Source organism: Diabrotica undecimpunctata, chromosome 6, assembly GCF_040954645.1.
Source record: "Diabrotica undecimpunctata isolate CICGRU chromosome 6, icDiaUnde3, whole genome shotgun sequence".
Taxonomy (NCBI): domain Eukaryota; kingdom Metazoa; phylum Arthropoda; class Insecta; order Coleoptera; family Chrysomelidae; genus Diabrotica; species Diabrotica undecimpunctata.
Genome location: NC_092808.1, coordinates 95,550,275 through 95,565,240, shown reverse-complemented (window position 1 = coordinate 95,565,240; position 14,966 = coordinate 95,550,275). Strand labels below are relative to the sequence as shown.

At 31.2% G+C, this 14,966-nt stretch overlaps 2 protein-coding genes across 3 annotated transcripts in view; one reads left to right on the top strand and one right to left on the bottom strand.

The window, feature by feature from the left end:
- The window catches only part of LOC140443592 (RNA helicase aquarius), a 202,574-nt gene that overhangs the window by 80,008 nt on the left and 107,600 nt on the right, over positions 1 to 14,966 (bottom strand). The gene's annotated exons all lie outside the window — the stretch shown is intronic.
- The window catches only part of LOC140443594 (G-protein coupled receptor Mth2-like), a 61,821-nt gene continuing 51,105 nt past the window's right edge, over positions 4,251 to 14,966 (top strand). The window contains exon 1 of the mRNA XM_072534944.1: positions 4,251 to 4,395. The gene's annotated coding sequence lies outside the window, so the exon portion shown is untranslated. The remainder of the gene's footprint in view (positions 4,396 to 14,966) is intronic.

Sequence of the window (14,966 nt, the reverse complement as noted above, 5' to 3'; positions counted from 1 at the left end):
CGATTTATCAGGTAGAAGGAAGATAAATGGAACAAACTATTGCGCACTGAGGACTCTGGGAATCAAAACGACCGAAAGAAAGACCACAGATAAGGTGGGGAGGATGAAGATCGTAATGGACCGAGAAAAATTGAAGTCAGAGGAAGACCACCGGCCCCAGTTTTTTTTTATTAAATTTTAGATCAATTTAACATGGTCTGTTTTTTAATCAATTTTTGCTCTGTGAGTTTTCAGACTAACTTTACCTATACATTCCTACTAGATTATGATATCTGATCTAGTGATTGTGGGTCGTGATTATAAATGTTGAGGTTCTTCCAGGAATCGTATTGCTCTTTTTCTCTCTCTCAATCTATCCTTTTTTTGGCTTACGCGTACCGGATTGTCAAAATTAGTGTTTCATACCATACCTTTAGTTTTTTAGTTGGTTCTGAGAAAAATATGTTCATATTCACCTAGTTTGTTGTTAAGAATGGACTACCAACTTTGTAAATATGCTTATTAGGCCAGTAAAGAAAAAAAAACAGCTGAAAAAACTTATACATGTTTTTGAAGATTCTAAAAGATATATGAGATATAGATGATGACAAATCCTTGAATCTGTACAGCTGATTTTGCTTTGTTTTTTTAAACAATCATACAAAGTGAACAGATCTATTTTTGCCTATAAAATGTTTCTATACATTTTAGAGAAAAATGGTTCAAATAAAAGTAAAAAGTTAAAAAGTTCTTTAATTTGCGAGTTTCTAAATTAAAATACATCAACACTTGACCGAGATAATTGCAAAAAACTCCTATTTCTGCAGTAATTTATGAATGTTAATAACTTTAATTTTTGCATAATGAGATGAAACATAAATACTTGAAATTACGGCAATTAATGAGTTATTGAAGTATGCTAAATCTCAGCTAGATCGTCCAAATAATTTGTAAGTAAATCAATTTGTTTATTTAAAAAACTGTACTTGCTTAAACAGGGCGTTTGAAAAAGGGTTAACTTTTTAGCTTATAAACATTTATAATAACTTTGATATTTTTTATGTAATGCTCTTGTAAGTATGATCACTAAAAAGATGGAGAAACACAATCTTAAAAAAAAAGAACGCACTATTCCAAAGTAACTTGGCCTGGCAGGGATAGCGAGATAAAGAGGATGCCCAGAAGTTGGGTATAACTTTGGGTAGCATAAAAATTGACCCAAGGGGACGTTTCGTCTTGGAACTAAAAGAGAAATGAAGAGTACCAGGTCTAAGTATGTTCACTTGGCAAACTGGCACGCAGGTGTTTTGAAAGACACAACAGCGAGCTTTAGGACGTGGGTCTATCGATCTAGCATAGGGATTTTGAGATCAAAAAGAATTGAAATGTACCAAATGAACGTAAACAGAAGTTGGTATTAAAAGAAAAGGATAATAAAAGGTGCCACCTTATCTTTCTTCGAGGGACAAAGAAAACTCGATATTTTACATATGAGAAGATTGGTTTAAGAAACATAGAAAAAATGACAAATATGCTAAATCCCTCTTTAAAGCCAAAATGCATCCATATTAAAAAAAAACGAGAAACAAACACACGTACCTTGCATGGTCGCCCCACATTCCAGTCAGAATTATTTTGTGTTATTTCCCAAAAGTAAAGAAGATTATGAGAGAAATTGAACAATGCAAATTGGTTAGCAAGCAGCTGTTTTTATTACTCATTGCAACATAAATTTAGCTGGACATAATCAGTTACATCTTACTACTAAAAATATTTGTATCAAGGATAATCGCATAAAAAATATTAACATAAAAAATTAAGAGGACAGTAAAAAAATGAGGGACATACCCTATAAAAAAATGAAGCATTGCACTGCACTAAATATATATGAAAAAAAAATTAAACCAGGTATATTTCCTTCATTCACCATTAAAAAATATTCAGCATTGTGTTTGAATCTGCTTTGACAAGTTATAATATATTTAAAAAACTTACGAAGTACTCTGCTTTTACCACCATTAGGACGAAACTAGTCGGCACTACTTTAACTACTTATTTCGATTTTTGTTCTGCTACAAACGTCACTTTAAATTAGACTAATTGACTGCTTTCTGCCTCTACTCTCAAACAAAAAGTGACTTTCCTCTTGACCGTCCAAAAGAAAAGTGACGCCGATCTCAAGTTTTACAACGACCCACCTTACGGGGATTGTTAAGTGCTTTTTTAATGATTAATAAAAAGAATAGCCAATCACTTGTCAATCCTTATTCAGAAATGGTTAATTATTTTTTTTAAATTCTGTAGCCGGAACAGGAAAAAAACGAATTGAAGTCTGTTCTAATATTTTAAAACGCAAAAATATAGGAACTATTTTTGATTTTTATGATTTACAGGGTGAAATTAAAATGCTACACTATGACCAATACCAACCAAGATGCCAATTTTTCTTTAAATCATATTTCCATTGTTTATTAACATTAAGAGCTGAAAATTGAACAGATTATAAACGATGTAAATTTTATTACCCACTATATTGATGCATATACTGAGAAGGAGTAAAAATTTATAACCCATTAAAGTGATAATACTCGTACAATATCACCTGACCGAGCTCCGTTTTTTAGAATGGAACTTTAAATCAGAGCGCGATGACAAAATTTGCAATATCTCGGTTTCTATGGCACGCAAAAGTTTGATTTTTCTTAAATTGCAGTAGTTCGATAAAATAATAAGAACTATGCTATTTCCACCTCCCGGAAAAATCAATTAGTTAAATTTTTCCATAAATTTCACCATTTCATCAACAGAGAAAAAACCTACTATTTTCTGCTCTATTACAATATACAGGCAAGCTACCAACAAAAATAGCCAAACACAAAAAAGAAAGGAATAACGCTTTCTTTCCGAATAAACAACAACTTAGGCAAATTATTAAGAACAACAAGAGTCGAAAGAAAAAGCGCTTACACGGTGGTATATACAAATTTTCATGTGGCGACTGCCCAAAAACTTACATCGGACAAACTGGTAGAATATTTAACAAACGCATAGCAGAACACAAAAGGGCCTTCAACAATAGAAAAACTGATTCTACGTAGGCACTCCACCTTCTATATATCATAATCATTCTTTCAATGACCATTTTCAAATTCTTCACATCCAAAATAAAGGCATTAAGCTATCTTTATTAGAATATATGGAAATTAACAAATTAAAAAATACAAATATAAATTTGAATGACCAACATGAGACAAAGAGCTCCCTCACTTCAAGGTATTCAGTTAAATACTATAAAGTGTAGACTCATGACAAAAATAACTCACTTGAGAAAGGCACTCTGGGCAAAATAGCTGTAGTGATAATAATTTAAAATAAATTTTGTGGAAGTGTTGAAAACAAAAGTTTTCAGTGTTTTATTATCACTACAGCTGTTTCAGCAGAGTGCCTTTCTCAAGTGATCTATTTTTGGTATGCGTTTACACTTTATACTCTTTAAGTACAGCTTTTAAGTAGCCTATTTTTTGCCCATCATCGCTAATACGTATTAAATAGTCGCATTTTGAGATAGCACCGACAAACGCGGATAAGAATCTACGAACGTTCTAAATGACAAAAGCGCTTTCAAATGATATATTACTTGAGATATAATCCCATTCAAAATAATTTTACAAAATGCTAAAGTAAATAAAGCTTCTTGCATGTTCATAGAATATAATTTTGAAATTGATTTTTGTTCTTCCTTTATAAACTTTGGAACAAATTCCATGGATTTTTTCTTTTTATATATTTTAAATATATTAAATGTAAATGTTTTTCCACTATATTTGCTATCTTGAACAGCCAATTTTTAAATTTATTTATGTATTTATAAAACTTCTTCATATTCTCACAATTTCGTCTTAATTTTGGTTCCAATTTTTACAATTTTAATTCCAATGAACTTTCATAAAGTATCAATCCAATCAATCCATCAACTAGATGATACGTATTAATTTCCCATGAGTTAATTCGTTCGAAAAAATAACCAGTAAATTCGAACAAAATCGAACACTTATTACTTCCTGAAATGACTCAATAACCATATTGAAGAACTGATAAGAAAAATTTCAGTCAAATTATATTCAGGATTTACGTTGGTAAACCTCACGTAAGAGTAAATTGACGTATCACATTCGAAATGATCGATACTGTGACGTTAATTATTTTGGTCTTTTAGATTTTTTCAACTGTTGAAGATATCCATTTAGTGTTTTATTATAATTACGGAAGAACATTAACCACTTGCTGGTAGTGACTAATATTTATTTTGTTGTTAGCAAGTATAAGTGTAAGACACACGTGTTTTTTATATTATATGTGTGTGAGTGTTCTTTCAATTATAACAGTGAACCTCTTACAATAACTTCTATACTTAATGTGAGTAACTAACTATCTACTTAGTAATAATTTTTATAAACAATGAAGTGAATCAACATTCTTGGTTCATGGTTAAATTTATGATGCGATTATTTTGAAATTGAGCAGATTTAACACCATATTATAGTGTGTTTTAATCCCTAAGCTGTGACTTAAATTAGGACATATAAAGACAGTGAAATTATCTTCTACCTTATTTTAACCCATTTATTGAATTTCAACCTAATGAAATTTATTATCATTAACTCATTAAGTAGCGTAATATTTTCTCTTCAAAATGTTGGAAAACAATTTTAGCCTTTTTGTAGTATCTAAAATATGACCAAAATAAATTTTAAAACCATTTTGCTGTACACCTACCGCAAACTTTGTTATCCTTTAAAAGAACTTGCTCCCTTGTATATAGAATTTACATATTATGGCAAAAATATCTTTTGTTAAATGACTATTCTATTTTGAAACATAAAAAAACCAAACAAATTTTAAAAAATATACGTAGATAATATATATGAGTAGTAGAAAATTTTATGTTGTATGTTTCTGACAATGACTCGCTCAAAATATTTCCAAGCTCAATAAATCGACTATAATATAAATGTCCATAGTATCTGACAACTATTTCATTATGATCAAAGGTTTCGGAAATTAACGTTTTAATTCACCCTCTTTATAAAGACTCGTAATTTGAAACAGCTAAACGTTTATATTCAGAAACTTTAGTATTATCAGCAAAATGTAATGCAATAAATTGATTGAAAAAATAATTGCACTGAAGTAAAATCTGGAACCAACTTTAAAGCCTTCTCGCTCTTTAAAGATGATCTTTAGATTATTTTTTTACCACTAAGCTTTCCACTACAATAATGTAAAAAACTGCGATAGTTGCCAAATAAAATAATCAGATGAGTTACAATGACATCGCAGTTGACGACAAAAGAAGTAGCTTTGAAAGGAAATATCAGTTCTAAATCTAAATATTTCGAAACAAAAGAAGGACTATGTTATTGAGACCCACTCCCAACAGTATTTTTAATCTGGAGTAGTCAGAAAAACTGGGATAAAACTGCAAAAGGAACAGTAATTCAAAACGACGACCAAATTATAGTTTTCGCAGATAATTAAACATTAATAACAAACAAAATTATCTAAAAAAACTCATGGGAAATATAATAAGGTTCAATCTTGGTTAATAATAAATTACAACGAAACCAATGCATGATAATGGCCGAAACAAAAAATGAAAACAATTATAAGTTACTTATGGAAAAATGTGAAATACAAAGTTTTATTAGTAGGATCAAAGAAGTTGCTTACTTGGGAGGAAAGCGAGAAAGAAATGAACATAAAGAATATGAAAAAAACAAGACTATACAGAAAGTATCGAATATTAAGAACACTATTGAGAACTAAGCTTTTATCGGTAAATAAAAAAAAAATATGAAATATAGTAATCAGATTTACAGTTACATTCTAGAGTGAAACATTGACCCTAAAAAAGTCGGAATGTTATTTGGCAGTGTTAAATTCGATGAGTTCTGAATAAAAAGAAGTAACAGCGAATTAGAGGATTTGTAAAAAAAAACAAAAATAAGTACAGTAAATAAAAGCAAAAGAATAATACATTTTCGGAATAAACTGGTGACATTAAAAAGTAGAAGGACCTCGAGAAAGACTTCCAATACACTGGAGTTAACAACGTAAAATATCATAAGAACCATTGTGGACACTACTGACATACAATAGAGATGATTGGAGAGAACTGAGAGATCCTTATCGACAAAAAGAATAGAATACTTTTAAAAAAGGATATACATAGACTAGGCAAAAAGAAAAGACTAAGATGTTCTTTAAAATAAGAAGAGACGTAAAGGCAGAGCGCAAAAAAGAGAATGTGTAGAAAATTTTAAAAAAGCGCATAGTACAATTATAAAATAAAATAATAGTATATTAAAGTGTAAGTGGATATTGAGGCCTTTACGTGTTTTAAAGACCTTTTATCCACGAATACTTCAAGATATTGTTTTTATTAAAACACTTTAAAATCATGTATTATTACTACAAAAAATTGAAATGAGAGCTAATAATGTAAAATGGATGAATTTGTGATGAAATTTGTGATGTAAATTGTATATTGCTTAAAAATTGAGTTTTTGTATTGATTACTTATATCCTTATATATTAAAACAGAATCGCGGTTAATACTGCAAAAATCGGAAGAGGCATATAAAAAAATAGGACAAGTTTATTAAATGAATGGATGAGCAAAAGGTAACAGATATAGGTTGAAGAGAGTATTACCAATAAGAATAATGTTTCAACCATTACTGGGAGTGCCATTAATACAAATACAAAGGCTTCCGAGAATGTCCTAAGAATTAATTTGAACAGCATTTCCTCTGATTTAAAAAACGGAATTATAAATATTTCAACCAATACCAACTGTACTTTTCATATTCATTTAAAATAAGATTTTTAAATATTTGAATAGAGCTTTTAAAACATTTGTTAGTAATATTTTAATCATATTTTATTTGTTTGACTTTACAAGCTATGTACTCCTGTCAAGTCAGATCAATATTTAAAACTGTTGATGTTGCCATGGTAACTTTAAAACACGCGCGTTTGAAAGTTGAATTTAAACACGGTAATGCGTACTTTAAATAAGAAAATGGATACCAATAAAAAATGCATTAAGTTAAAGTAATTTGAAAATATCCCTAGTCCTTCAAGACCTGCTGAGCTTTATAAAAATATAAGCTAGGTTTAAATTGTACTTACGTACTTTATCTTTTCAACTTTTTCCTATAATTTTCCTTATATATTGTTTTTAAACCAAAGGAATAGTAAGACAAGATGCATTTAAAAGAAACATTTACCAAAGTTTTTGTAATATTTTTTGTATAGGTATCACATTAAAAAACACAATGGGACAAATGAATCCCACTATAAAAGCAACCAACAAATTTATATTTGAAAATATTTATTCTGTTTTATTATACATAGCAAAATTATGTATGAAATCTTTAAAAACAATATAAACAAAATGCAATTTTACATGAGTACATATTCGCATTCGCAACCGCATTCTTCAGTTCGCGCAAAGTCCGTGAAACGCGCAAACAAAGTGAAGTACTGGAATATTTTTATGATGTATGTCTTTGTATATTATTCAAGAGTTTACAATTGATTATAGCAGAAAACGATAAAAGACCTTCTTCGACGATTTAGAAGATTTTTTATCTATCATTAATGGTTAACCGTCTGGTCTGATAAGTCTATGCCACCCATATAATCATCGTAAAACAATACCACATCAGTAGAAGCAATTTCTTTCAGTCCTTTGTTTATTTATTTGTTACCGTTGTAGTACGGTTTTAAACCCTAAGTATTAAAACAAAAAATTAAGGTTTCGTATGGTTAATATAACATCCATTCACTTCACGTGAACTTGAACTCACAAGTATAATAAACATTTTCAATAACATTGGGAAGTCACGAGTCTTCTTCGTCTTCTATCGGGGCTTCTTAATCTAAACCTTTCTCTATCAAGTCCGCTGCCACACAGTCCTTCCATCTTCTCCTTGGTTTTCGTCTACCTCACTTTCCATCAACCGCTAACAGCTTTATCCTTCGTACCACATAGTTTTCATCTCTACGTCTGACATGACCAAACCTTTGCAGTCTTTGTTCTTGAATCGTTTTTGAGACTGAAGCCACCCTGGCTCTTTCCCTAATCAAGTCGTTTCTGATCCTGTTCCTTCTAATCTTACCCAACATCCACCGTAACATTTTCATTTCAGCTACCTCCATCTTCTTTTCCTGAATCTTTTTTACAGGCCACACTTTACCGCCGTACACCAACGCATGTCTCACTACACTCTTGTATATCTTTTCTTTCAGCCCTTCTCAGATTTTTCGATCACAAAGTACCCCGCTTATTGGCTTCCAGTTAAACCAACCAGCCTATATTCTTGTGGTAATTTACCGATCTAGTGTCCCATTTTCCGTTATGTAGAAGCCAAGGTATTTAAATACTCCTACTTGCCCTAGTTTTCCTCCAAGCACTTCTATGTCCTCAACCATTCCTCTTCCCCCCAACCACATATACTCCGTTCCTTCCGCCCTCCCTCTTCAATAACCCTTATCCTAAACTCCAACTTCTCCTCCAAAATTTCTTTGCTCTCCTCTACTAACACGATATCATTAACAAAGAGCACTGACCAAGGAGTTCCCTCTATTATTTTCTCTGTCAATACATCAATAACAAGATTAAACAGGTAAGGACACAAAGAAGAGCCTTGATGAAAACCAACTGTCACAGGAAAACTATCGGTTAATCCGACAGCAGTCCTTACTTTGGTATACGCTCTTTCATACACATCCTTCACGAGCCTGACGTACTTCTCAGGAACCCATTTCTCTCTCATACATGTAAATAGCTCTTGTCTGGGAACTGTGTCATACGCCTTCTCAAGATATATAAATATCAAATGTAGCTCTCTTTTCTTCTCGCTGTATTTCTCTAGTTCTCTCCCAAAGTTTCATTCTGTGCAACATCAACTTTATCTCCCTATAGTTCTTATAGTCCTGGAGGACCCCTTTATCTTTATACAATGATACAATCATACTCTCTCTCCATGCATTGGGTATCTATCTTCCTCATATATCCTACTCATCATTTGCCACCAAATATCAACCCCTTCCTCTCCTAGAGCCTTCCAAACCTCCACAGGTATTCCATCAGGTCCTACTGCCTTACCATACTCGCTATCCTCGGTATTACATTCTCATTTGGGATCCCGCATCGTCTGCCTCTCCTCTGGTGTTCTTAATTTAGCAACTTCTAAAGTACTCATACCATATTTGCTTTATTTCAACATCGGTTCTTAACACTCTTCCATCCGCACTCTTAATCTGCCGCACGTGGGTCAAGTAATTTGATGACTTGTCCCTTGCTTTAGCAATGCTATATAAGCTTTTCATCCCCTCGGGTGTTTCCAACTCTTCATAAAGCTGTGCCGACGATCTTTCCTTAGCAGCAGCTAATGCGCGCTTTGATTCCCTTTTTGCTACCTTGTATGTATCCTCTCTTCCTCTTTTTTAGACCTGTCATACCTCTTTCTTCTCTCTAACCTTCTGTTACAGTTCATTGTTCCACCACCAATTTTCTTTGTCTCTAGGAGGCCCTATACCAGATGTTTTTCGTAGCACTTCCTTTCCCACTCGCATCACAACTTTACTGTTGGTTTCCCTCCAGTCATTCACAGTACCTTTTTCTTCAAGCTCTTCCAGCACTCTACTCTTAAATACTAATGCCAAATCCTTTAACTTCCACCACTTTACTTTCTGGTGTCCTACTCTTTCCTTTTAGCCTCACCTTTATCTCCGTATCCACTATCACCGGTCGGCGTTCAGCAGTTACATACTCACCCTTTATCACTTTACAGTTAGTAACCTCTTTTAGCTAACTTCTTCTAAACAGCACAAAATCTATCTGACTTTCTCTTCCCCGCTACTATAGGTAACATACTTGCCTTCAGCCTTCATAAAGAATGCATTCACAATCACACTATTTCCTTTATCCTTTCTTATTCCCATTCCGAAACCTCCATGAACTCTTTCTACTCCCGCTCTTTCTCTACCAATATGTCCATTTTAATCACCTCTAATAAAACACTTTTCGTCTATAAGAATCTCGCAATCAAGGGCCCTCCAAAATTCTTCATTTTCCTGTTCTTCACGAAGTCACGAGTATTATTATTGTTATACGTATTAGAATAATATTTCACAAAGTTAGCCTAGGTCCTTAGTCAATAGTTAGAGTTTATTTACCGAACGATATTGTAAAGAAAGTATTAACCTAATGTACAGGAATAAATATAGTGTTAAAATGAAAGTAGTGACGAATAATTAACAAAACCCTTATACATCGTTTCAACTTGAACTTCAACTTGAAAGATGCTTTTTGGCCAAACATAAGATTACACATGACGAACAGTCATTTTATAATCCCGAATAGCACTGCGAATTTTTCGGGTTTTCAAAACCAAAAATACCGCTTAAAAGACAACCTTACAATGACATTGAGACGATTCAAATGAATTATTACATTAACTTATAAAATAATTTATAACTTTATTAAATAAATTTATTGATAGACACGATTCTATATTAATCATTTTATTTATTTCATTATTGAAAACAATATATAACAACGATGTGTTTCCTTCATGTCCAAAATGATTATAACTCCGTAATAAATATGCAATAAACTTTAGTTATTACTTCAATAAAAAGAAGTGTGCATTTTATGTGGGAGTAATGGAACGATTACGTAGCTTATAAAATTGATATTTAATTAAATTCTCATCTCTATAAAAACTAGGATTACATAAATAAAATTTAAAACTACATTTGAAAATTTTACTAGCAATCAATATATGAAATTCATAATAAAATGCTCATAATATGTAAATTCAAAAAGTCAACGAATATAACCCGCGTTACGAATTGACTTATATTAGTTGAAATTAAAACACACAGTTGAACTACACTTGAGTGCAAAATAATCGACTCAAAAGCGATATTTGAGATTACACCTTCTGTTTCAATGTAAGAATTATTAAAATAAAAAAATGTAATGTGCAAACAATAACTTTATTATTGAACTTACAAAAACTTCTATTGCATTATTTGAAAGATTGCATTGAAAGATTCCATTTTAAAAATAATATGCAATACAAACAGAGTTTCCTAAATATTCATCATTGGAACTAACGCAAGAAAGACGTTATGAACAGAGAAATCATCAGTTACAACATGAATTTCTTAAAATATTTTTAAATTTACACCTTTTTTGATTGAAACAGGAGAAGAACTTTCGCAAAATAATTTTGAGTCGATTTTTTTGTACTCAAGTGTAGTTGAATTTATGTTTATTTCGATTTTTAAACCACTAATATTTTTAATTACAGATATTTATATCACTTATTTAATAAATTGATTAATTGTCCGTTTTTTAATTCGTAAAATCTAAGTCTAAGGGCCGGTTTCACCAACAACAAATAAATCACTGAATAGTTAATCGTCGAATAAAATTTATTAGTAGAATAAATTTTATTCCGTTTCAATAACTATGTGTAATCCACAGTTAGTTATTCGTCGAATAAGTTCAAAGTGTAATGATTTTTCACAGACTGTACTCGTTGACACCTCTCTTGGCCTCCACTTGGTTGATTAATTTGTCAAAATAATAATAATTGTCAATTTCAATACATAATTTATATAAAAAAAAATCTGTTTGTTGTGGTTGTAAATTATTGTGAATCTGAAACTTGTGAAAATGGACAAAAAACGCAAGAGGAGCCAAAATTTTTTAGAAAAAGAAATGGAGAACTTTGATAATCTAAACCTAGTTTTAAAGTCCACATCATCAAATTCAGCAAAACGGTTTCTTCTTTGCGCCTGCAAGAGTGGTCTTCTCCTTCGCTGCTCATTTCCGTCATCAGAGGACGATAATGATGAAGATAATAATCTAAAATAAATATATATGTATACAAAATTCAAATTGTGTGATATAATTACGTTTACCTACAATACATTGTTAATAATTTCAGGTTAAACTAATGAATTTTCTTTATTATTGATATTTAAAGTGAGGTTAGCTGTCAACTTATTCGAAGAATAAATATTTATTTGGCCGATATTGGAATAATAACTTATTTGGAGTTTATTCATAGAATAAGTTTTATTTGACGTTGGTGAAACGCAGATATGTCAGTTTTATTGGTCGAATAACTTTATTCATTGAATAGACTGCTATTGGTCGTTGGTGAAACCGGTCCTTAATAATTAAAAGGTTTATGTTAAATGTTGTAAAATAGGTTTGCAAAAAAACTGTTCTTTTAAGCTTATAAACAATTAAAATAACCCAGATGCAATAACATATTTTTTTTTTAATTCATCGGGGCTTTGTTTATAAACAACAACTGATTCCAAAACAATCATGTGAAAAATTAAAAGTTCTAGTTTAGACAAAAAAAATTAAAAACGATTCCTTTAAAAATGGTTTAAAAGCGAAGCGATTTTACAATTTCAAAAACTGAATTCATAAATTCAAATTTATAAATGTCGCAATATATTTTTTTTAACTTGCGGTACTTTGTGGCATAGATCATATAAATGCATTTAGTCAATTTGCGCATTGTTTATTTAACCGAGTAACTTGTTTAAACAATTTACAATAAATATTTATTTTGCAAAATTTTACTTTTCTCTTATTACTATAAGTAGAAAAGGTTATCAAATAATAAGCAACTTAAATGTTTATGTATTATAGTTATAAATTATATTTTTAAAAATAAATTTTACAACAAATTAATTGAAAATTAAATATATACGAGGTCTGGCTATTAAATAACGAGACTGCTTATGAAAAAGAGTTTTATTTTAAAAATTATTCTACAATCGAATGCTCTCCTTCAATCTCCTTCCCTCACGACATACCGTTCCATTCGTTTTTTCCATTGGCCAAAGCAACGCTGGAAGTCTTCTTTTGTTAGAGATTTTAGGAGCTCCGCCGTTTTTCGCTTCACCTCTTCCATCGACTAGAACCAGATTCATTTTAAGGCAGACTTGATCTTCGGAAATAGGAAAAAGTCACAGGGTGCTAAATCAGGCGAGTACGGCGGGTGTTCGAGCACTGGAATGCCTCTAGCGGCTAAATAACGCTTCACAGACAGCGCATTATGGGCAGGTGCATTGCAAGATCCACGGCTCGTTTTTCCACAACTCCGGCCGTTTCTTACTAACTCGCTCTCGCAGCGTTACCAAAACTTTCAAATAGTTAGTTTGGTTTACAGTTTGACCCTCTGGAACCCATTCAGTCATCACGATGCCGTTAATGTCAAAAAAACGATTAGTATGCTTTAAATTTTGATTTCGACATCCTTGCTTTTTTCATTCTTGGCGATGTAGGAGTTTTCCAGTGAATGGATTGTCGCTTAGTTTCCACATCGTATTTGAATATCCAGGTTTCATCGCAAGTGATGATGTATTATATTAATTCAGGCTCTTCATGTAACCTCTCAAGGAAATCTGAGCAGATCTGTTGACGGACGAGCTTTTGGTCAGGGGTCAAATTTTTTGGGGCCAACTTCGCACAGACTTTATTCACGTTCAATTCGTCATGTAAAATTTTTCTGACAGTTTCTTTATCGGCGTTTACAGTCTCAGCAATCATCCGAATGTTCATACGACGATCTCCCTGCACAATTTCATTTATTTTGGTCACTGTTTGCATAGTTAAAACAGAGACAGGTCGACCTGGACGTTGGTCATTTTCGAAGCTCTCTTGGCCTTCAGAAAACCGTTTATACCATTCGAAAACACACGAACGAGATAGAAAATTCTCACCATAGGCCTCTTTCAACAAATTATAGCACTTAGTCGAAGTTTATTTTTTAATTTAACGAGAAATTTCACATTATTCTGTTGCTTATGTTTTTCGTCACATATTGTTATCGGCACGAGAACAAAAGACGTTCTTTTCTAACCTCTACAGAAAAAATACTACTACAGCGACAAAAACGTGTTTTCGTACTGAAAGAGTAGACACTTCCAGCTATCCAATGCTGCATTCGTTTCCCACTTTTCCACTCTTACTTTTCTTCAAAAAGTTACATTTTACATACAGTAATTGTTAATAAACTTTGTATATATAATTAACATATAACAATTTATATACTTAATTTTACTATTTTTATTTATAATTATACAAAGTTTATAACAATTAATTTGTTTAAAATATATTTGTAACGTTTTTCAGTAAAGAAAAGTAATTATTGTATAAATAATAAGCATAATTCAAGAAATATTAACTACATCTATAGCTCTGATTTTAAAATAAAAAATAATTTTTTTTTGTAAAATTTATTTTTAAATGATACTATTTATAACTGTAATACATAAATATTTAAGTTGCATAGATACATGTATCAACGAATGCCACGAAAAAGGATTTTTATTTTCTAATTTCTTTGGTCTAAATAGTATTCGGGGTATTTGTGCTATGATCAGATCGTTTGCTTGTCCAAAAATATGTCGTTAAAAAATCCTCATTTATTTTGTTTTAAGAATTTTCTGGGATGATAGACATTTTAACGATCCAATATCCTACCGTATCTTTTATCTAATTACTCTATTCCCATCCTATTATAAAACTCATCATATTTAACCCGTTAAATCAATTTGACAAATGTTGCAGAACTCTTATAAAATAAGAGATTCACGTGTAACACCTAAAATTATAGAAAAAAATTAAATCGATTTAATGGACATTATAATAAATTGACGACAAAACGCTAGGATTAAAAATTCTAGGACATGATAGAATTAATTTGCGAGGTGTGTCAAAGATAAGATCAAACAAATACCAAACTTTTTTATGAATAATTAGGAATGTTAAAATTAAACAGATGCTCTGCAGTCAAAAACAATTTTTAAATGAGATTATGCAATGTTTTAAAAGTAAGATGTATGTTAAGTTGTCATGGCTGAAGAATAAAAATAAG